Consider the following 25,409-nt stretch of genomic DNA (forward strand, 5'->3'; position numbering starts at 1 on the left):
GGCCTTGTATGTTAAGCAGAGATCGCCTCAGAGTAGACAATATGCAACAGAGTATAGCTGGAGTTTTTTAAGGCAGTCAGCATAGGGCATCTGCTTTAGGCCTGTGATTCTTTTAGTGAGGTATTTCTGCAGCCTTTCCAGTTGTTGCAGATGTCTTGAGAGGTACATACCAAATGGGGTGCTGTATTCTATAATGGGTCTAATGAGGGATGAGTACAGTGGGACAATTACCTCCGTTTTTCTGAATGAAAAGCCCTTACTGATGAGGTGTGCCACATAGAAGGATTTCCTGACTGTTGTGGTGATGTAATTATTGAAGGTGGGACCACTGTCCACCCGAGTCCCTAAGTCTGTTATCACACTTTCAATGTTTAGTGTACTGCCACCTATGTGGTAATTCACGGGTACATGTTATTTCCAAAGGGGATAACTATACATTTCTTGGCATTGAGCTTGAGCCCATAGCGCTGGCATCAACCATCTGTTTCTGTAAGGCCCTTTTATAGAGTATCCACATCATTTGGGAATTCAATAATGGCTCCCAGTTTGCAGTCATCTGTGAACTTTGTTAGTGTTGGCCTGTACTTCAGAGAAGTAGATGCCAAACAAGAGAGGTCCCAGGACTGAACCCTGAGGTACTCCACTTGTAACTTGTCTGGAGCTGGATTTGGAGTCAGCTACTTTTACAGTGTGGGTTCTGTCAGTAAGCCAGTTGGCAACCCAGGGAGTGACGTCGGGATTAATGCCCAGCTTAGTAAGTTTATCTATGATTCCAGAGTGGGGGATGGTGTCAAAGGCCTTGGTGAGGTCCAGATAAGCTGTGTGGACTGCCTTAACTCATCCATGGCTCTGGAGACTGATTCAAAGAAGTTAATCAGGTTCAGGAGACAAGATTAGCCCTTCACGAACCCAAACTGGGTGGGGTCCAGTGTTTGAAGGTTGCCAATGTCTTTGTTTATAAGTTCCATGATAATACGTTCCATGGCCTTGCAGATCAGGCTCATCAGACTGATGGAGCAGTAGCTCCCAGGATCCAAGGTGGATCTCCCCTTGTGAAGTGGGATAACTGTAGCTGTGCACCACTCAGTGGGCACAAAGCCTGAGATGAGGGTATGATTAAACATGACACTTAGGTGAGATGCCAGTTCATTTTGTAGTTCATGTAGTACACAGCCCGGGATGTCATGTGGTCCCATGGATGCTGTATTTTTAGCTTTGGAGAGTGTGCTTTTTACCTGTGTGGCCATTATTACTGGAATTTGGCCATTATTACCAGAATTTGGCAATCTTCTGGTATTGAGATGGGCCATTTAGGGGGTGAGAGGGGGGGGTGAAGTTGGCACTAAATTGATTTGCCAGGATACTGGCAATATCCTTGGGATCAGTATATTCAATGCCATTCTGTTGTAGCTCAGAGCAGATCTGAGCATTGCCATTTAGATTCTTGGCATAGTTATAGAATGCCTTGTGGTTGTCTTTGGAATCTTTGGCAATTTTATTTTCGTAACTAGCTTTGGAGGATTTTATGAGGGATCTCAGCTTCTTACTGAGGCTGGTAAGGGAGTTTTCTGCATCCTGGGATTTTCTTCTTTTCTACAACAGTTTCTTCCTTCTGTTGTATAGTTTGTTTATGGCAGGGGACCACCAGATTGGCTTCCTTTTTTTGGAGGAGAGCATCTTGGTTCTATTTGGGATGGCACGATTCATGCATGAGTGGATGTGCTCGTACAGTGCCTTAGTGAAGGACTCAGCAGTCGAACTTTCAGTTCCCATCTGCATGGGTGTCGTGAAGTTTGAAACTTCTGACTTGAATAGCATGAAGTTAGCTTTGGAGAAGTTTTTTATGGAGGTTTCCTTACTGAGGGGTGGGAGTGGGATGTGGATGTTAAGGGTGATTAGCGCATGGTCTGACCTGACCAACGAGGGGGTGACCATAGGTGTGGAGCATCGATTTCCCATGTTGGTAATGACCAGGTCTAGGATATTGGAGCCCCTGGTAGGACTATAGATTTGTTGATCCAGGGCATTGGAATTTATGAATTCCAAGAACCGTTGGGCAAAGATGTTGGTACATGAGTAGTTTTTCCAGTTAATGGCAGGGTAGTTGAAATCACCCAGTATTAGGGTGTTTGGTTGTATATTAATATTTTCCAGTATGTTTAGAAAGGTGTAGTGAGAATCTTGGGGCATGGTGGGGGATCTGTAGCAAGCTACAATTTGGATTGCAGTCTTACCTAGTGTTAGTTGCACCTGGAGAATTTCAGACGCATTGTGTTGGGCAACTAACCTGGTGGTGTGAATATCCTTGGTGAATATGGGCACTCCACCTTTAGTGTTTCGATCCTGGTTTGGTGGCCAAAAAGTGTGGTAAGAGTTGTAGCCTGGTATTGCACAGGTGCTCTCTGGAGCCTTGAACCAGGTCTCAGTTACTGCACAGATATCGATGTTCTCCATTTTTAGGAGTGCCTCGAGAGAGTGCATTTTGAGGTTTAGACTTCTAGCATTGAGTAACATTACCTTCATATTTTGCATGCTTGTACCTGTTACATTGGTGGTTTTGTCCTTTGAACTTTGCCTAAAAAAGGCACTATATGGGGTGGCAAGAGCCTTAGCCAGTAACCTGAATCCCAGGGGCGACAGGTGCAGACCATCTCTGGCAAAGCATCGTGGTCTGTCGATCATGTCATCCCAGTCAGAGACTGGATCCCCTTTGAATGACATCAGAAGCTTAGCCAATTGTTGAAGCCAATCATTTTGTCCTTATATTGTGGTATCATTCTGGGTAAAGGCAGGATGCTACTCAGGGCTAGGGTCATACCTGCCTGAGCCACATGATCCAAGAGCTCTTCCATGTCTCTTTTCATGTAGTCCAGGGAGGTACATCTCAAGTCATTCACTCCAACATGGACAATGACAGAGTCATATTTGTACTTGTTGTGGAGTGACTTGAGTGCATGCGTTATGTGGTGGATCCTGGCACCCGACAGGCAGCTGACTGTAATTTTCTCCTTGTTCAGCCTGATGAGTGGGACATCAGTGTACCTGACTATAGAGTCACCTATGACTAAAGTGTTAGGTATGTTGTCTTGCCTTAGGGGCTGTTGCTGGGTGGCACACTGGTGTTGTGAGCTATGTGACACTTTGGTTGTGATTGGTGTTTGTTTGCATTTCTGCTTCAGAGGTCCTTGTTGCTTGGGCAGGTTACAATTAAGGGCCTCCTCATATGTGGATTTAGTGTTGCTATGTGTGGGTGTTGGTGGTGTGAATTTAGAAGAGCTATGTGTTGCTTGAGGTGTAGTGTGGGTGTTAACCTTCTCCTCTTGACTGTCTAGCACAATCTTGGGAGGAGAGAGATTTGCTTCCAGTTCACACTCACTACTACCCCCATTGGCATACTGAACCATGCTGTCTGATGTCAGACACCTCCACATACCCTTTGCACATATAACCTCTGTATGATCCCTTTGTACCTGCACAGTACTGTGTTGTGGCAATCCCACTAGTGCTGAGTTGTATTCCTGGCCCTGCCAAGTGTGGCAATGTGTGTGCATCCCTGTGAGAGTGTTGTGGGTGTGTTGACACTGAAACCTGTTCATGTGGGCAGGCACATGTGCAACACCTACCACATTGCTACCATATCCCTGTTCCAGATGTCACTCACCATCACATATACATTCTGGGGGCTCCCCAACAGGTGACCCATGTGGTGCATCCAATAACTGCATGGAAATGCGCTAGCACTACATAGTCATTGGTGGTTTAATTCCCTGTACTGATTGGTGTGTGACACAAACATGCACAGGTTTTTCTCTCCCACCCCTCCCTAGCTTTTCTATGCCTGTGTCTGCCTCTCTTACTCCCTCTCTGGTGGATGTGGAGACTTACAACTGCTTTTCTTGGGCAGCAGCATGTGTATTTTAAGTGATGCTCAGGATCAGATGATGGTCTCTGCACGAATTGCAGCCCTCCTCTAGCTGATTGCATGTGGAACAGCTGTGGTAACATTCCCATAGCCAATTGCATGGAAACACATGCCAATATCTAGGAACATCATGTTGGTGTTGGGCCTTTCTTTCACTGTGAGCAGGAGCTTGACCTGTTGTCTGGCAAACAGTCTCTCAGATGGATTGGGCTTTACCTCTAACAACATATACTGTGGAAACAGGCCAGCACACAGGAGGAGGATGTGCCTGACCTGACTACAGACTGTAAGTACTGCTATGCTGCATTTGGAGTAATGTTGGTTTAACAGGGTGTGTGTGGATATGGCTGTCCTACTTGTTTTAATAATTGGCATGTCAGTGCTATGTTTATGAGGAAACCCCAATCTGTAGGGTCACCTGCAGACTGGGCAGTGTATGGTGCCTTTTGTTTCATGTGTTACCCACAGAGCACCTATATGTGAATTGCAGAAGGTAGTGTGAGAATTGCAGTCTGTAGATGGTGACAGCCGTGAGAGTTAATGACTTCATATCCCTCATAGGACATATGGTGCAACAAACACTGTTACAACAGTAAATATATGAGGTTATCACAGCAACATGTCAATATTGGCCCTGTGTATGTGCCTCCAGCCACAACCCTGACAATCTTTGTACATATGTCATGCAGTAAGGGGTGCAGATGTACTGTACACCATAATTAGTGACATCATATCTGATAACAAGCCAGTGAGATATCAGACTGCTACACATGTGATATATAGTAGAGGTTATATTTGATGACATGCCCTGGACATTCAGTGGTTGCATGTACAGTACTGAAGTCTGTGTACTTATGGTGATTGTCAGCAGTGTATGTATTGTTAATATGTACCTTGGCCTGTGTACAGACTGTGGTAGATGACATTATTCTTTGTCCTGTTCTATCTGATGTTACATGCTGCTCCACTGTATGTTACCCTATCGGCTTACATGTTTCTAGAGCCATACACGCACATGTCCCATACCACAGACAGGCAGAGGACCACACTGTGTAGCGGCCCAGTATATGTAGGGTTAGTGTGTGGGTGGCACATATGAGGTTGGTGTTGAACAGATAGTCTGTATACTGTAATAATACGCTAACATGCCATATGTAGCTGTGGCTGTGTTCACATTGGTTGTGGTGATGCACTTACACACAGGTGTATGTTACTCTGTGCTGTGGCATGCCTGTAGAGCCTGCTATCTATGTGCAGGTACATGTGCATTCCTCCATAGGAAATGTAGGCCAGTGATGAGCCGGTCTGACTGTAGCCTGGACAGTGCTTTGTTACATGCCTAGCAGCTTAGTGTACTTACCCAGTGAGATGTATTGTCCAGTTACTTGCCAGATGTACTGCTGCCGGGCCACCATAACAGTCATGTATGTCAGACAGAGCAGTTGGATGATATATGTACATATACTTATCCAGATATCTATATAGACATACAGATATACATATCAACATACATAGATGGATGTGTATATGCACATAGATGTACAGATAAACACCCAGATATATACATATACAGAGCAATATATGTTTACACATATACAGATAGAGATACATATGCACATATATGTATGGATATCTACATATATTTTGACAGTAGTAGGTATATCAGAATAGATATGTATGCACATATAGTTATTGATATCTACATATATACCAACATAACTAGGCATATCTGTACACATAGGATATGCATACATGTATAGCTATATATACATATATCTATATATACATATACGTATATCTATGTATACATATATATATATGTATATGGGAGTGCTAAAGAATCCTGAAAGCCTAAAGTCCTTAAGACCATCGGGGTGAGCTGCCTTAAGGTGTATGGATGTACATTACCATATAATCCACCTTGGTTAAATGCAGGCCTACTGCCACCTGTCATACAGATTGTTCTGTTTGTCAGTGTGCTTGTGATGGTGTCAGTTGTGCCTTGTTATGTAACAGTTACATCCCAGTGTGTCAACTGAGGTCTTTACCCCCTAGGGATTGTCTACAGAGTATAGATAGAGGCTGGTGAACTATAAACCTGCATTACTTACCGTTGATTGTTTGGTATCCTGTGGCCCAGTCTGTCTTTACTATTGTACTACTTGATGGCCTTGGCCTGGACAGCAACATTTGTTAACTTTTCCAGACTACTGTATTAGTATAACTGTTTCACAGTTGCATTACTCAGTTTTTATGGATGTCCATGTCTAAACAGTGATATGACATGGCATATACAACTGTAATCGTACACAAATAAAGCTTCCCCATGTATGCACACCTGTGTGTGGTGTTATATCCTTTGATATCTCTGTGGGTATATGCTGCAGGCAGTGAATGTCATTTGCATGGGTGGCTCATGCAGTCTCCAGATGGGAAGGTGGTAACTGTAGGAATAGTGGCTGTTCCATATTGTGTGCACATACTACATATGCAACTTACTGTACATATCTCTGCGTGTGTATGTGTAGTTACATATATATATATCTATTTGTATATATATGAATATATATATATATATATATATATATATATATATATATATATATATATAAATATATAGATATAACTGTATCTGCATATATGTGTCTGTGTATATGTGTCCTAGGGATGCCCATGTTGTAGTCTTTTCCTGGTTATGGGATCTGCAAAACTTGGTAGTGTATTGCAGGGGGGACATGTTTGACTGTGGGGGGGTATACCTATTCGTACAAGACGTATATTGTTTGGGGCCTCTCAACCCCATTAACGTTGCATGTGGACATATATGTTTTTATTTCCCCATTGTTATTTACAGATGTATGTCCGTATATATATATATATATATATATATATATATATATATATCTGCTGACATATATATATAATCTGCCGTATATATTTAGACATATAGTTGTAGACATACATATCTATAGATGTAGGCATTTGCATGTATATATGTTCATATATATTTATATATGTATATATTTCTATGGAGATATATATATATATATATATATATATATATATATATATATATATATATATATAGATCTACATATATATATATATATATATATATATATATATATATATATATATGTTTTATCTGTTTAGATATTAATATATTTACACACACACATACATCTAAATGTTGGAATACATTCTCTGTACTGTTGAATGACTGGGCTGGATGAATTGTTTTTGAAAACATCAGTGCTATGTATGTCTGACATGGCTTAGTGGTAAATCACTTTGGCTGTGGTGTGCAGGGTCCTGGGTTTGAGCCTTGCAGAGGCTGTTTATTTTGTTGCTGGGTAGAATACAGGCCGTTGGATACAGAGTGATTAAGGCATTTTAAACCAGTTGTAAGTGGGTTTGCACAGAGGTAAGCACTGCTAACTTCCAGTTACAGTTTCTTATGCTCAGTTAGCTTCTAATTTGCTTAACCAGTGTAAACATTGCTTACCCCTCTGCAAACAGGCTTAAACCCACTTTCTGCTGCTTAAAAGTGCTTACTGCCACTTACCCCCCATGCTAAATTCTTTAAAGGAAAAGAAACAGGGGTTGATAGGAAAGTGGTGAAAAAAGAGCCACAAAGAGGGAAATAGAGTAGGAAAAATAGCCAGGGATGTGCAGGAATGGTGTAGGGAAGGTCCAAAGCTGCCCATTTATTCTACAGCAACAGCTGTGCAAATACACTGAATTTGGAGGTAGATTTGGATACTCAAACCACTGGGAGAGGGGTGAGGACAACAATAATAAGTTGTGTTGCAAATTAGACCAGATTACATGTGTCCAGTGGGCATGTGTGCGAAATGGGCAGCTATGTATGGGGCAAGATTTTTTTGTGGGAACAGATTGCCCCTTTTTTTTTCAGGTAAGAGTGGGATGTTGGGGAAGGGTAGTAGGTATATTTGAGGAGGTAGGTTGGGTAGGTTAGCAGACAAGACAAACAGGACGCATACAGGGGTGGTATATGACACGTGGGGGCTAAACACCTTGATGAGGAGGGGTGTTGAGATATCGGAAGCCCACAAGCCCCCTAGTGGTAACAGTGGGACTGAGGTCCCCACCCATGGGCAGTCACCACTGCACCTTCACAACCTCGAAGGTGGCTGTGCTGGGGGCTGAGTCACAGAGCCAGGCTGACTAATCATGACATGTGGCCCTCGAGCTGGCGTAGAAGATCATCAAACTGCTCGTTGATCGCTCTACAGACCACGACCCCGACCTGGCAATGGGTGACAGGTGCCTGCCTAAACCCACTCCCGGGGGGACAAGCCCCATCCCCTGTGGTGGTTCCATGGCCTGGTGCCATGGCCAGCTGAGGTAGGACAGGTGGGTCCGGTTGGACTGGCCTTCCCAAGCGTGCTATAGTGTTTAGATTTCAGCATCATTTGTGGGTTAGTAATAGTCAACACATTCCAGGGTTAGGTATAACAGCATGCATAGATATTCCCATTAACCCAGACATCAGATACAGAACAGTTGCATAGCCAACAGAACACATGCATATATGGGACCACAGTGGTAATAAGAACAGCATGCAGGTACATTGATGGCACCATGCCACCAATGTTGGAATAATTCAATATAGCACATGCATGGGAACCATCAAAATATTTATCAAACAATTGGACATTATCAGAACATACCAGTTGGGGTGGGTATGTTGATTATTGTTGGAGATATGGTGGGGGGGAGAAAGATGTCAATTAGCAACTAGTATATTCCTGTAGTCCACATTACTTTCCTAGTCACTGCTGTTATATGTACCTTACAAGTCTTACAACACTACCCTATAGCCTTAGTTTGGACAGTGATATGGCTGTCATCATCATTACACATGAACCAGTTTTACCTTCCGTATACACCTCTTACCTGGTATACCAGTGGAGGGAATGTAACTGTTTGTATACATACTCCTGGATTCCGGGTTGTGGTTTTGCACATAGCTATTCAACCCTTTCTGCAAAGACTCTGGCCATGTGTTGACCACATACTGGTGTGCCGGGACTCTACCTTTAGTGACCTGACACACACACACATATACATGCTTTCCTACACAGTTATATTATGTAGCACAGTGTGGGTGATAGTGACCAGTGATATTTTATTATTCAGAGAAAATGCAACACTCACAATTCCGTACAATACCAGAGTGAACAGTACCAGTACAGGTTATAATGGTCTGCATTTCTCAGCACAGTGTTCATATCCAACGTACCTGTGGGAGCAATGTTTCTTAGCACTACCTGACTATTGCCACACAAAGTTCCAGATTACACATTAGTATTATGCACATAGCTCTCACTCTGTTACTGTACACACTCTGGTCACAGCTTGACAACATAGGAGTATAGATAGGACATACTTGAAATATTACTCTCCTAACAGTTTTGGGGTTTGCTACAGTGACAGGTGTGTTCTCATGATGTTTGACAATCACTCACAACACCCTCACAAACTCCCCTTGAGTACCTTGTTCCCCATTGGCCCTTTTTTTCAATTATAAAGGAATTCCCAGTACTATTCTAGCATGTCCAAAGGTCAGTTGTCAATCTCCTCTCCGGTCCAGCTGGTGAATCTGGGAATCTTGAGGCAATGGTACAACTGCCTCATGTACACAGACAACCCTCTCCTCCTCCCAACAAATTCTAACACATGTGAGAGATGCAACCATATAGCCAAACTGGAGGCTAAGCTCTCTCAACTCAGTACTGGCGTAACCAGTCAGGAGGAGAAGGAATCCACACTCACTACAATTCCAGTCTCACATAGACTTACCACGACAGCAAACCAAACACATAAACACACAAAAACATACTCGTAGGCTCTAAATAAAAATTTGCCTAAGCAGCAGAGACCTCCAAAGCAAACATTCAAGCAACCACTACCCCAAAGCAAAACACGTGCAACACATACCTCACAAAGCCAGTGTGCCGAACAGTCACAGCCCTTAAGGCTAAACAACACACCTGATACACTTGTAATAGGTGACTCTATCATCAGGCACACTGACGTCCCGCTCACTGGGCTGAACAAGGATAAGGTCACGGTGAGCTGCCTGTCGGGCGCTAGGATCTGCCACATAACACAAGCACTCAGGTCACTCCAAGGCAAGTACAAATATGACTCAGTCATTGTCCATGCTGGTGTGAATGACCTGAGACGTACCTCCCTGGACTACATGAAAAGAGACATAGAGGAACTCTCTGAGCATGTAGCCCAGGCCGGTATGACCCTGACCTTGAGTAGCATCTTACCCTCACCAAGAATGATGCCACAATATGAAGACAAGATGATCAATTTCAACAATTGGCTTAAGTATTGGTGTCATTCAAAGGGGATCCAATGCCTGTCAGCCTGGGATGACATGCTCGACAAGCCACGATGCTTCACTAGGGATGGCTTGCACCTGTTACCCCCTGGGCTTTCAGATATTGGCAAAGGCTCTTGCTACCCCCATAGTGCCTTTTTTAGACAAGGCTCAAAAGACAAACCCACCTCCATAGGTATCACAAGGGATAAGAAACTAAGAGTAATGCTACTCAATGCCAGAAGTCTAAACCTCAAGATGCACACACTCAAAACTCTCCTTAGCATGGAGAACATCGATATCTGTGCAGTAACAGAAACTTGGTTCAAGGCTCCCAAGAGCACCCCAGCACTACCAGGTTTTACCTCATACCATGCTTTTCGGCCCCAAAACTTGGACCGAACCAAAAAAGGAGGGGGAGTATCAATATTCGTTAAAGATAGCCACACCTCCAGGTTGGTGGCACAGCACGAAGCATCAGAGACTATCCATGTGCAACTAACAGTGGGTAAAACTGCCTTCCAGTTTATAGCCTGCTACAGACCACCCTCCCAAACCCAGGAACCCCACTCGGCCTTCCTGAGAACACTGGAAAATATGAAGGTCTCTCCAAACACCATTATATTGGTTGACTTCAACTACCCAAACATAGACTGGGAGCCTTACTCTAGCTCCAACACCCTAGCCCAAAGGTTCCTAGAATTTATAAACTCAAATGCTATGGAACAACTTGATACCAATCCCACAAGAGGGGAAAACATACTGGACCTGATCATCACCAACATGGGGACTCTATGCTCCAGACCAGAAGTGTATCCCTCACTGGTAAGATCAGACCATAAACTAATCTCACTGGATATTCACATCCCGACCCCACCCCCTGCCCAGAAAACCACAGTGAAAAACTTCTCTAAAGCAAATTTCACACTCCTCAAAACCGAGGTGGAATCCTTCAAAGCCCCCGGGCCTGTGGAAAATACGGCCCAGACCACAGAATCCATTATAAACGCATTCTATGAACACCTTCAGGAATGCATGGATCATGCAATCCCAAATAAAACCAAGACCCAATCCTCCAAAGGCAGACGTCCTGTCTGGTGGACCCCAACCATAAACAAACTATACAATAGAAGGAGGAAGCTACTACATGATAGAGCAAAATCCCAAAAAGGGAAGGTATCTCTGATCAGTATTAGCAAAAAACTACGGGCACTCATAAAATCATCTAAGGCCAGCTTCGAGAGAAAAATTGCACAGGACACTAAGGATAATCACAAGGCTTTCTTTAGTTATGTTAGGAACCTGGGTGGGAATTCCCAGATATGCTCAGAATTAGTCCAAAATGACAAAAAATACACCAAACCCACAGACATTGCTAACATCCTAGCTGACAGGTTCAGCAAACCCCCACCAAAAGGGCAAATATCTATCCTAGCACAGTGCTGCCCCCCTGACATCTCAGATGCTCAGGTAAGAGCCGCCCTCTCCAAAGCAAAAAACACAGCATCAATGGGACCAGACGGTGTCCTGGCTGCCCTACATGAACTCCAAGAAGAGCTAAACCCAAACATAAAACTACTGTTCAATCTCAGCCTTACTACAGGATATGTACCCAAAGAGTGGTGTACAGCAACAGTGGTCCCTCTCCACAAAGGTGGTGCCTCAACGGATCCTGGAAACTATCGCCCCATATGCCTGACTAGCTTGGTCTGCAAAGCTATGGAAAGGATCATCATGGATCTCATAAATAAAGCTATTGGGGACCTACAGACACTGGATCCTACCCAGTTCAGCTTTGTTAAGGGCAGATCTTGCCTCTTAAACCTGGTCGATTTCTTTGAAACAGTCACCAAGGCCATTGACGAGGGGAAGGTGGTCCACACAGTCTACCTGGACCTTGCAAAAGCCTTCGATACAATATCCCACTCGGGCATTATAGGTAAGCTCACCAGCTTAAATATAAACCCCTATGTCACTAGATGGGTTGCAAACTGGCTCAAGGACAGAACCCACATGGTTAGAATTGCTGGAGCCATGTCAGACTCCAAACCAGTTACACGTGGTGTCTCACAAGGCTCAGTCGGTATATATTTCTCGGAGGTACAGGCCAACATGGAAGGACTGTGGCTGACCAAGTTCGCAGATGACTGCAAACTGGGCACCATAATCGACTCTCCAGCTGACACAAGCATCCTCCAAAAGGGCCTCATAGAAACAGACAACTGGTGCCAGAGCCATGGCCTCAAGCTAAACGCCAAAAAGTGTATAGTCATCCCCTTTGGCAAAAACAAACTGCCCACAAATTACCACATAGGTAGTAATCCATTAAGTACAGAAGAAGTAATTAGGGACCTGGGGACCCAAGTTGATAGCAATCTCTCATTTGACAACCACGTGGCCAAAGTGGTTAGAAAACATTTTATATAGCCCACCTAATCATGAAGGGATTCACATCTAGATCAGGGGAGGTCATCGTGCCTCTTTACTCATCCCTCATCAGGCCCATAATTGAGTACAATGCCCCTTTTGGGATGTACCTTACCAGAAACCTGCAGCAACTGGAAAGACCCCAAAAGTACCTCACCAAGAGGATCAAAGGGCTCAAACAGATGCCATATGTTGCCCGGTTAAAGAAACTCCAGCTCTACTCAGTGGCATACCGCCTGCTCAGAGGCGATCTGTGCCTGACGTATAAAGCTATGTCCAACCCGGAATTAATGGACATGCTGCACCTCAGAAAATCCAAATCCCATCGAGCTACGTGCTCGAGAGACTTGAACCTCAGCACTGAAATAAATAGGACATGCTGGAGGAACAGACTCATAACCCAGAGGCTCCCTTCACTCTGGAATAAAATCCCAGTCCAGGTTAGGCAGAGTCCCTCAATGAGGAATCTTGATGAGTGGATGGGAGATCGTAGGTTTACCCCGGGTATCACTTCTGTGTCACTGCTAGACAGAGGCACAGTATACTAACCTCGAAAAAGGGCATAGCAAAATTAATTTAAAATGGGTGGCGAAAGCCAAACACACTCTGGCTAGGCTTATAAATGCCCTAGGGCAGATAGCCTAGTATGAACCTATGAACCTATGAACTTGTATTCCCTGTTTGCTGGCTAAACATCTGTCATCATCCCACAGACTTACCAGGGGGACAGGCAGCAGACATGGGCACATATACTGGACATTCTGGCCTCATCTGTACAGTTGTGAGGTATGAATCTCTATGCAGCCTAATTCCACTCCCAGGATTCAGACCATGGCTATGTCTGCTACAACTTAAACACTGTCCATCACAGTTGTGTCTGCTACATAGATATTGCTGTATATCTCCTATCTGCTTTCTGTCTTATTAACCCCCTGTGTTTTTGCAGTCTAACCTTGTATTGCAACACTTGTATGCAGATGTCCTAGACAGTTATATGTTGTTGGACAGTGTGGGTGACAGTGATGTGTAATACTTCATTATTCAGAGAAACTGCATATCATTCTTGTATTTCTGGGCACAGTGTTGGTATCTGACAGACCTCTGGGAGGAATGTTTATTAGCACTACCTGAATGTTCCCGCACACAGTACCAGATTCCACATTACTAATATGTACATACATCTCACTCTGTTACTGTACACACTCTGACCACAGCTTGACAATTTGGGGTGTAAATGGGGCATGCATGGCTTCTTAGTCACATAAGGTATTGGGGAGTTGCTATTGTGCCAACTTTGTTCACATAGCTGTGTGCCAATCAGTTGTATTTCCTTTTTGCTGCTTATACATCTGGGATCATCCAACTAATTTCCCATGGAGACAGGTTGATAGGCAAAAGATATGAGCCACTTTACTAGACATTCTGGACATATCTGTACAGTTGTGGGGTATGATTCTGTATGCAGACTACTGCCACTGGCAGGATTCGAACCATGGCAGTGTGTGCTAAAAAAACAGTTCACATCCCAGTTGTATATGCTATTCAGTTTTTATTGTCTGCATTTTCCCTGTTTACTGTCTATGTGTCTCTCAGTTGTACTAAATGGCCTCTGGGGATTACACCTGTCATATACAGGCATTCCTACACATTCAATTTATGGTGCACAGTGTGGGTAACAGTGCTTACTTCTACAGTACTATTACACAATTGCATATCTACAGGTGCAGTGGTAGCATTGTTGCCTCACAGCAAGAGGTTCTCCCGTTCGATTCTTGGCTGGAGTGCGGGGAGTGCCTTCTGTGTGGAGTCTGCATGTCCTCCCCACGGTTGGGTGGGCATTCGAAAGACATGTGTAAATGGGCATGCCTTCGTTGAAGGTTGAACGTCGAGTTGACACCTCAGTGTTCATGAAAATCTACTGCCAATCATTAGCGGACCGGAGTTCCGCTGTGGTGATCCCTATCCGGGAAAAGCCAAAAGACAAACAACAACAACAACCAGGATATACACATGCAGTCCAGCAGTTAGACCTGCTTTGTCAGGCTATTACACTTTTATTGACTTACAAACAATATGAGACTCTTCCTGCCATATTCTCTAGTGTATGCAGTACTTGCCTTGAACATTACAGGTTTTATACATGCAATTAATTTACTACTACTTTTATTTTTATTTCCTATGACAGTAAATGCATGAGTATTACTGACCCGCCTCATGTCACAACCTCGCCAGGCAACTGATGTGGGCCTCCTGGTTCACAGCCCGCTCCATTGCAGCTGTAGGGGACATAAGAGGAATATTTAGCCATACCTATCCATAATATACCTGAGCTGGCAATTATTACACACATACTGGTGTGATACTTACACACAACTGGAACAACCCCTGCCACTCCAGCCTCCTGGAGCCACTCCTCCAAGAGGTCCCCCTTACACCGCTTCAGGTTGGCATAGTGGTGCCTGACCTGTTCACCAGTTCGGGGTATGCCAGTGGCACTGGTGAGGTCACGGCCAAGATGGTCCCAGGCCTCCTCCTTATATTGGGAGCCCTGGTACTGGCCCTGCAGCAGTCTCTGAGAATGGTCTTTAACTAGGAGTCCTGCCATGACCTTTAGACTCCTGGATGCACCAGCACTGCGCCCGGAAGTGCACACCTTCTCCCCTTACTGCCATAGTGCCTGCAAAGGGAAGCTACAATCAGTTATGAGATGTATTCCCACTTCTTGGGTTTAAGTAGGGCCAATTTCCCGCATTTTTCCATGATTGGGCAGTTTTGAAAATTCTAAGCTATGGGCAAACCTGCTTAATGAAGGTTGGTATTGTTTAAAGGAGTATAACACTGGGCACATTGAGTTAGCTGGCCTACACATTGCTTACACCTCCTAAGCTGGCCTGTGCAATGCTTAGCGTTGCTTACATTAGACTTTGCATTATTTTTTCTTTTTGGCATTGATTTCTTATTCATTACATCTTATATATCTGCCTGGTATCCATGATTAATGTGCATGTACACTCAATGGGTCCTTGTATTTTATTGGTGACTTCAACACTCTATTATAATTACACCTCACTTCTGGGCTTACTGCTGTACTCCAGTTCACAGATTTATTTTATTTAGTGGGTTATGGAACATATGACTGTATACTGATTCCTGTCACAGGTTCAGTTTGGTTTTACTATGGTGAGGACTTGTTTGCTGATACCTCATTCTTCTGTACTTCTGTGATGGCTTGGTGGTTAACTACTGTGACTATGGTGTATAGGGTCCTGGATTCGAGACCTGCATGGTTGTTTATTTTGTTGATGGCCAGAACAAGGGCCATTGGATGCAGAGTGATTAAGGCACTTTTGAGCAGTTGTAAGTGGGTTTGCATGACGGTAAGCACTGCTAACCTGCCATTACATCTGCTTACAAAGAGTTAGCTTTAAAATTGCTTAACCAGTGTAGGCATTGCTTACCACCATGCAAATGGGCTTAAGCCCGCTTACTAGTGCTTAAATATGCTTACTACTGCTTATTTGTGCTTAAACCTGCTTACTAGTGCCTTATTCATTATGACACTGACACCTCACATGTGCATTTACTGCAGTACTCCAGTTCATAAAAATATGTTATTTAGTGGGTTATGCAACATAAATATTACTCATAACGTGCTTTGCCATGGAAAATGGAATGTGCTGCAGTGGGACTCAAACCGGGAATGCCTGCTCTGCCCACTACACTATTGCTATGCTACTTCATTTGCATATATCTTCCTTGTTATCCTCTTCAGCCATTTAAGCTGTATTAACCGTAGCTAAGCGATGGGCACACTCGTGCACCTACTGTTAGCTTTAATTTGATTAAAAAAAAAAAAAAATTAAGGATTTCCTCATTTTATTTATGTATACTATTGCTATTGTACACAAGGGGGACTGTTGGTGGGGATATGCAGTCACCTGTGAGAGGTCTCGCTCATTTCGTACCCCTTTCTGCTGTTCTTCATTGTGTGGGCGTGTTTATTCTGAGAGCTCTGCTCTCAGATATGCCCCCTGCACTCTTCCATGCTCCGTGAAAGCCTAGGAGCTCAGGTAGCATGCCTTATTATTATGCATAGAGTGCTGCCATCCTGCTCCTAAACGTCTGCCTCCGTGCAGGACTAAGCTAGTCCTACATGGAGGAATAGTAAATCCGGGGGCATAATTCAACAAAAACTCATTCGAGAAATCTTTTTTGGACATTCTATAAATACATGTTCAGTGCCCTCTTTCCATAAATTTTATATTTCATTAACTCCTTACATGGCAATTTTCACTATAACAATCTCTATGGAAATCCTGAACTTTATTCACTGACCAAAAATGTTCTCATCTTTGTTTAATACATTGTAAAATCTTTGGAGGAAGCAGAGACCAAGGTTTTCATAGACATAAGAATTCATAATATAAACATACCACAAGATTTTCAATTTAGGTAAGGAAGAATACCCCAAAGGGAAAAATAAAGGCTACTTACGTATTATCGCAACCAGATTTTTATGTTTGTGAAACTCACATGCTGCAATGAAATGGAGTGCAGGAAACACTGTAAGGTGTAATTTCACATCTTGCTAAGGAGAAATAAGTTTGGGTTACATTCAGGAAGAGAAAGAAATGTGCAATTTTTCTTCCTGTTTTGTGTGCATTACACATGCATGCTTCAGTTCTCACAGCTGCTGTGTTACTGACGAAAGGAATACTGTAACTGTAAGGAAGGAATGCTGCCAAGAAAAGCACACAGACATGCACACACATGCACACACACACACACACACACACACACACACACACACACACACACACACACATGGAAATGCTTTAGGTAAAGTCTTTATTTCTAAAACTTTGTAGACAGACTTGAAAGGAAACTTTTGTAACAATAAGTTACAGTAAGGAATGGCTTGCAAAAGTGTTAGTGGATGATTTTGACAGGTGATTCTGGGGTTGTTTCTCATGGGAGAAATTGGCAGCAGTGGGTCGTTTTTGTGTTGCTGATGGTGGTAGCCCCGGAAAATTCAGATTGTACTTCAGTCTTTTTGGAAGGTATTAGGGCTGAAAATGTGTGGATTGCTCATTTGCTGGTTTTGTCTTTTTTATGTGGGGGAAAGTTGTCACAGATTGCAGTCGGGAGTGCTTCAAAACAATGCTTTGGATGGGCAATCTGGGTTTCACATCACATGCTGTCGGTGAAATGCATACATAAAAAGCCAAACTTGGTTCTTAATTTTTACTGATAACCCTGCAGTAAAACAACCCTAAGTGTGAAAGAAAAGAGATTGTATGACTTGATCACATCAACTGTCAGATTTCAGTATTGGGAAGCAACCAGTACTACCACAAAAATCTGGTTGCGATAATACTTATACGGTAATACATATTAAAGGATATACTTGCCAACATATTCTAAATGCCCTGAAACAAAAGTATTTAAAACATAAATGTATCTTAAAAAATGATAGTTAAAAATATTCCTGTATTTGCAATATACTTTTGACTTTCAAAAGGCAATCATCCCATTGTTTAAAAAAACAGATTTCCCACCAAAGTATATACTAAAATCTTTGTCATCTGTAAAAAAAATATCATGTGGACTAGAAGAAAAACCCTTATACTTAACCAGATTGAGTTTCAAACCCACCTCACTTAGTCCTAATTTCTATTAATACCCAATCAACATAAGATTCAATGGCAGCAACAGCATTAAAGTCATCTGTATAAGACAAAATTGGGGCAAAGAAAATAGTCCTTGAGGTATTATCACAACAAACATTGCGTTATTTCATCACTTCATTAATCACTTAAGAGAATAGCATTCCACTTAGTGGGCAACCAACCCCCATAGACTGATAAATTCTATGACCTAAATAAACTTTAATAAGGGGTTGGATCCATGTGTTTAAATAAATACTTTTAAGAATATGTATACATTTATCAGAAAGACCATCATTCTTTCATAAACCACTATGACAAATAGACACAAACACCTTTTGTATTGCACAAAAAAATAATAAGCCATCTTGCCTAGAAATAATCAAATCCACAATTATATAATAATCATAGTCTCAGCTACACCAAACAGTCCTAAATTAAATTTATTGAAAAATACAGCATGTAACCTAATTTGCAAAGTCTTACAAAAGACCTTATAATCAATATTGCTTAATATAACTGGCCATCAATTTCCCCCATGTCTCCCTGTATTTATTTCCTATTTTATAAACAAAATGTATTTCTCCATCGGACAGATGTTCTCCTATAAAGCAAATTCCACACATTTACTCAAAACATGTAAAAATACAATTTTTGTTTCACTGTCATATTTTTATAAAAGTAATATGTTATCCCATCTATGCCTGGAGCTGTTTTAACATAACATATTTGATTGCAATATTAAATTCCTGCAATGTAATAAGTTTAACAACCAGTCATTATCAGCCTTAGAAACTTTAGTTACTGGCCATGCTAAACAAGAAGAAGAACACGAGGAAAATCAATAATGTATCTTTCTACCACATCTATAATAATACCATTTGTGCTTTTACAATGCTTCCCTGAAAAAGGCAGGCTAGCATACTGTCATTATCTCCTCATTGTTCTACAGGAAGATGAGAAGGAGTAACATTTACAGCCAAACCTTTTATAACATATTTCTGTTTTCAATGAAATATTAATTCTAGTCTAGTCATTTGTTCCCAATACTATTCTTTTAAGAAAAAGTCATTAGTGTCTTTGGTAGATAAAGATGAATCATAAACAGGTCTTGCTTGTGTATGAGCTTCTTTTTTTCAAATGTAATAAATTTTGCTCTACATGACAAAACAAGTTTTCATAACAAATAAAAAAAGAGACTACAATTGTGACCAGTTATCACAAAAATCTAGCAAAGTATCTATTTGTTCACAAAGAAAGGCAAGTTGCTCTATCCATTCTGGAGAATCAGAAATCCAACCATCCAATTTTTTAATACCTTTACCATCTACAAATTATTTGTATTAAAAGCTCCTTCAAGCAATATGGCCTGATGATCAGAAATCTGCGCATCAAACAAAGAAAATATAAAACCAGAAATGCAGAAGAATATGCCATAAAATCAATTTCTGTAGCAAACTTGCCTCTGTAATATGTAAGACACATAATAGGTATTCAACTGTTAGCCACCACTAGTTAACAAATGTCTTAATACTTTAACATCTGAATTAGACTTGTCATTCCTATAATGACAATTCCAATCACCACTCAAAATAATAGGGCTGGAAAAAGAAAAAAAGGCTATAAAGAAGAAAGCTATTCCTCTCTAGGTTTAAGAATCATAGGAGCATATATAAAATTAAAGCAAAAAATACCTCTTTATCTAATTTTAGATAACAAACTAGCCAAATATCACTGCAAATCAACAAGAACATCCACGATAATAACAGCTGATTTTGTTAGTAAAGCAACTCCATAACCCTACAAAACTTCAAATTGTTTATTTTTGTAATGGAGTCAAAAAAACTTTTATCTAACAAACACTTGATATCAATATCGATAAATCAACAATATTTAAAAAAAAATACATCTCTGTTTCTCATTAATTATATTGTTAATATTCATGCTACCTAATAACAAACTATACCTTGCCGATTTTGTAAAATTTTTAATACTCAGTCTTATTTTCTTTTTATGAACCCTTTTAGCTATAGTGGTAGCAGTATCATCAAAATTCTCATCCTCATCCATCATGTACAGGAGTAATCTTTAACTGCAATAATGGACAATTGAACCAGAAATGGCCTACATTTTTACATTCCCCAGATTCATGAAGCTTGCGCCAGGCGCAGGCGTAGCGTAGGCGGCATAATGCCAAATATGTCCGCCGAGCAATTCAGGTACGAACCAATCCCACGTGCACTACCGGCGTACGCCAGAGCTACGCAGCCCTCGGCATAGGTATGCAAATCACCCCATGTGCAGTGTCGCACCATGCTAATGAAAGCATACAGTGATTCACGAAGTGGTGCAGGTGTAGCGCAAGCCAATGGAAACGTAAACCAAAAAACACGGTTTACATTTTCCCAAACAGAACATCGGAGTTATGGAAGCGGACCACACACATGTATTACAAAGTTAACATATGCCAATGGAGAAATACACAACCAATGGCACAAGAAAAGATGCACAACACCTAAAAAACAACATTTAATGTCATGTCCACAGTAACACACAGTACAACCGCAGGGCATGTGTGTGCAAACAGGAATACAAAGGAAATATATAAAAATGGCAGAAAATCACAATGAAAGACAAATCAGGATTGCACCATAATATGCAATGGTAGGCATGGCACACCACAAGCAAGACGCAAGGGTTGCCAGGGGCCCGCGACAGTGTTTGGCGCTGTAACTATGAATTAGTAGTCAATGCCATGCAAATGAGGCAGGTAATACTGAATCGCAAACATCCCGCTGGATTAAGGATGTACCTGATGGCACAGCGCTATAACACCGAGGAGTATATCAAAGGTGATACATGACATCAGCAGAGGCGTGTGCCACCGTATCAGTAAGCACATTGGAGCAATGCAAATCTGGCCTGGCCATTGCTAAGCAAAGCTGAAGGACAGGGGTGGGGAGGAGGGTATAAAACCGTTTAGCTGAGAGCACACATAGTGCCCGAACGCGCATGTGTACGGGGATGAACTCGTGCCAGAAACCCGGTAAGTGGATGCACGTGCGGCGAACAATAGTACAAACAGGAAGGTCATGGGAAGAAAAGAAGGAAATGCCAAAGCAGGGTAATTGGCATAGTAATGAGCAATTAACACCAATCAACACATGGCGGCCAATCGACGGCAGTAGACAAGCCTGAATGCAGAAACCTGCAAAACAGGATAGGGGAGGCATAGGATTGCAAAGAAAGGTGTGGAGGACCAGGAATTCAAAGATAGGAGAACTGTCATAGCAGAGCAAAGCAAACCAACAGTAGATCGGCAATAGCACACATTACGCAAGATAAGCCAGGTCTAGGAAAGTACAAATGAAAGTAGGCAGCTGGATGCATGCCAGAAAATGGTAGGTGTAATGTGCACAAATGTAAACAGAAGGGCAGGAGGTAATTCACGGCATCCAAATGTAATGCAACACCAAAGGCAGCACAATAGCGGTTTCGTAAATAAAACACAGAAGATACCCTGTAGCCACGATCGTACATACACACCCTATGACATCATCAGTGTTCACAGCAAAACATTATAAAGTGTGAAATCACCCAACACACACCTGTGTATTCCCAAACACTGCACCATAGGTGTAAACAGATGGGGAACTTTTAAAATGTACATGTTGGGAGCTGCCATAGCTGTGATTCATCAGCATGTGTTACAGACTGACGGTGTTGTGGAGGATGATGCCGACAACCACCGTAGGCCTCGGAGGAGGAGAAGAGTGTTCAGACCAAGGGTAACCTATCAGGGACTACATGATCTGGAGATAGTAGAGCATTACAGGGTGGACAGGGACATCTTACAGCAAATAGTAGAGCTGTGCCGGCCACGCCTGGGAACCAGAAACAACAGAGGGGAACCCATCCCAGTGGACACAAAGGTATGTGTAAGCTTGCGAATACTAGCCACAGGTACCTTTCAAAGGCCAACTGGAGATATAATGGGGATCTCACAGGCATCGGCATCCAGGGTACTACACCAGTTCCTGGATGCCATGTTACCACATGCCAATGAGCATATACACTTCCCCCGAACTCAGGAGGAGTTGGCCAGCAATATGCGTCACTTCCACCATGTGGCAAACTACCCGGAGGTACTGGGTGCGATAGACTGCACGCACATACAAATTAAGCCACCACCCGGTGAGTATAGTAGGCACTACATAAACTGCAAGGGATTCCACTCCATCAACTGCCAATTCGTGTGCAATGCCCAGGGCAATTTCATGGATTTGTGTGCTGGCAGCCCTGGAAGCTACCATGACTCCCATATCTGGCATGCCTCACAGCTGTATCAGGTATTTGTCATTGGGGACATCCCACAAGGTCATCTTGTGGGGGATGCTGGCTATGCACTGGAGCCGTGGATGATGACCCCCATCAGAAATGCACACACACCAATGCAAGAACGCCATAATGAGGCACACGCACAAACCAGAATCATCACAGAGCGTGTGTTCGGGATGCTGAAATCATGGTACCGGTGCTTGGACACATCTGGTGGAGCCTTGCAGTACTCTCCAGGCACATGTGCCCACATCTTCATAGTATGTGCCATGCTACATAATATGATCCTGTGGAAACAGCTGCAGCAGGGTCATAATGGGGGAGGGCCTCACAGCCCACCACAAGTGCCAAGGCCAACACAGGCACAGAGGGATCCAGACCATGGACACACTGTGCCAGCCCCAGTAGGCAGACGGAGGTGTGCCCAATATGCCTATGCCTTGGCAAAGAGGGAACGTATAGCACATACCTTGACAGTCTAGGCTCCCACGGACTGACACCCCTCCCCACCTGCACACAGTAACATGGATGACACACAAACATGACTACCTTTAAATTGTGATGTATAGGTGGCCCACTGTGGAATCCTACATAGGCAGCTCTCAAACATTGTACACGCAATAGCCATGGGAACATGGAACTGTCAACATCTGAACAGTAGATGCGCCCATCAGCATCTGTCGGCACTGTGTGTATAGGTTCCCAGGTACATTGGTAGGTACACGTCCGATTGTCAGAGGCAAAACATCAAACGGGGCAAACAGTGACACCTGTCACCACAACATCAAGTAAGCAACTGTTGCGTACTGGAGCAGAGGCAATAGCGGGAGCACATGTGTGTAAGCACTGTCCTACACACAGTCATCACGGATTACCCACCGCATTACTGAGGGGCTCCACAAAATGTAATCATGGATGTAGTGTCAAGGCAGGGGATGTACCCATGACAGGCAGGAGTCACCCCGGCATGCTGCATCCACGGTTGTATGAAGGTGTAGCAAATTATCAGGTGTACCTAATTGTGATATACATACCCAGTGCTGGAGTACAGCCAGTAAACATCACATGGACATACCATTAACTGAACCCATCAAGTTGTAAACTAACAGAGTCATCCATGTGAGTGTAGTGTGGAGTAACTGCTGTAGTGTACTGCACATACAAATTTACATAATTCGTGTACAACCCCCAGATGTCCAAGTGGTACATGCAGTGACTGTCGTGCATGTTCCCGGTCCTGCAAGGGATGTAACATAATCCCGACGGCACGGGTAATGCAGTCCGGATGCAGGTCATCAGAATATGTGTAGCACACGTTAGCGGGAATAAGCATTGCCCACAGCTGGTAAGCGATGTTTAAATACGACTATATGGATATGCGCAAAACAGGGCTAAGTGTCACCGACTACTGCGCAGATCACGGTCAATGATGTACAGAACAGGTGACACCAGCATTAGACACCCCTGAACAAATAGCACCTGCTCTGAAGCGTAAAACGAACAGGCAGTCATGTACACAATCACCCAACACTATTGCTAGGCAAGATGTACATACGGTAGGGTTGCCACAGTTCAAATGACCAATGTGGGACATACGCCAGATGTCAGCAGGACGACACACACCCGGCCAGGACAAAAACCAGAACAACAGTGTTTTGCATAGATAAAAAGCTTATAGTTTAGTAATGGTCACAGGTACGTGTTCCGTGTCCTGTAACATGTAGGTGGGTCAGATACAGAATAAGTGTGTCATGCAACAATGACATAAACTATAGGGAATATGTTTGTCCCAAAGTCGCAGGACATTTGCTATGTTCACAAATATTTCGCAGGACACAACTGCACAAAGAGGGATTGTCCCTCGCAAAGTGGGATGGGAGGTAATCTTAACCTATGGCAGGTGTGTAATATGACAGGTACAGACACAAACATGTGGAGTCTAGGAAACACAATATACACTGACAAACACACAATGAAAGGCGTGCCTGTCACCACCCCTGTCCGAGATATGTATATATATATATATATATATATATATATATATATCTACACATATATAATACAGATAGAAAGGGCGATAGTGTGATATATGTCGATATACAAGGGGTCACTGGCATCTGCAAATATATAGATAGGTCAACGACATTCTAAACACCTTTGAGGTACAAATAAACAGGATACCGCCAACTATGGAACGTGTCACACACAGACACGCGTAACCAGGAGGATGAAAGACAGAAAGAACACCGTACTGGAACAGTAGAACCGCGAGCAATAGGATGATAGTAAGGACATGTAGTCACCGCTGTCGGCGGTGCGGACCATGTGGGTACCGTGTACAACTGTGGTTGTGTGTGATGTAGCCTATGTATGTGTGTGATGAGGGTGCCATGTTTGTTCCCGTGTGACTAAAGTGTGTCGTTTGTGTCCGCATAGTGTGTCTGTAGGTGGCAACTTGGAGGTAGATGACTACGGTAGGTGCGGGTATAGCTATCCGTAGGCATGCAGTAAACACCTGTCCCACATTGGGAGGGACAGGCCCCCTGGGCAGGTGTGTCCTGACATGAAACATTAGAAAGGGCAACTGTCCATGAGTGTAGGACATTAGTATGTCCCACATAATATGCAATAGTTGCAGGAAATACTCATGCCTGTATGTAAGAAACGGAAATGTTACATGCAGACCGATAAGTAGTGA

This window comes from Protopterus annectens, chromosome 5.part1 (genome assembly GCF_019279795.1).
Source record: "Protopterus annectens isolate FY-2018-M chromosome 5.part1, PAN1.0, whole genome shotgun sequence".
In the NCBI taxonomy this organism is placed as follows: Eukaryota; Metazoa; Chordata; order Ceratodontiformes; family Protopteridae; genus Protopterus; species Protopterus annectens.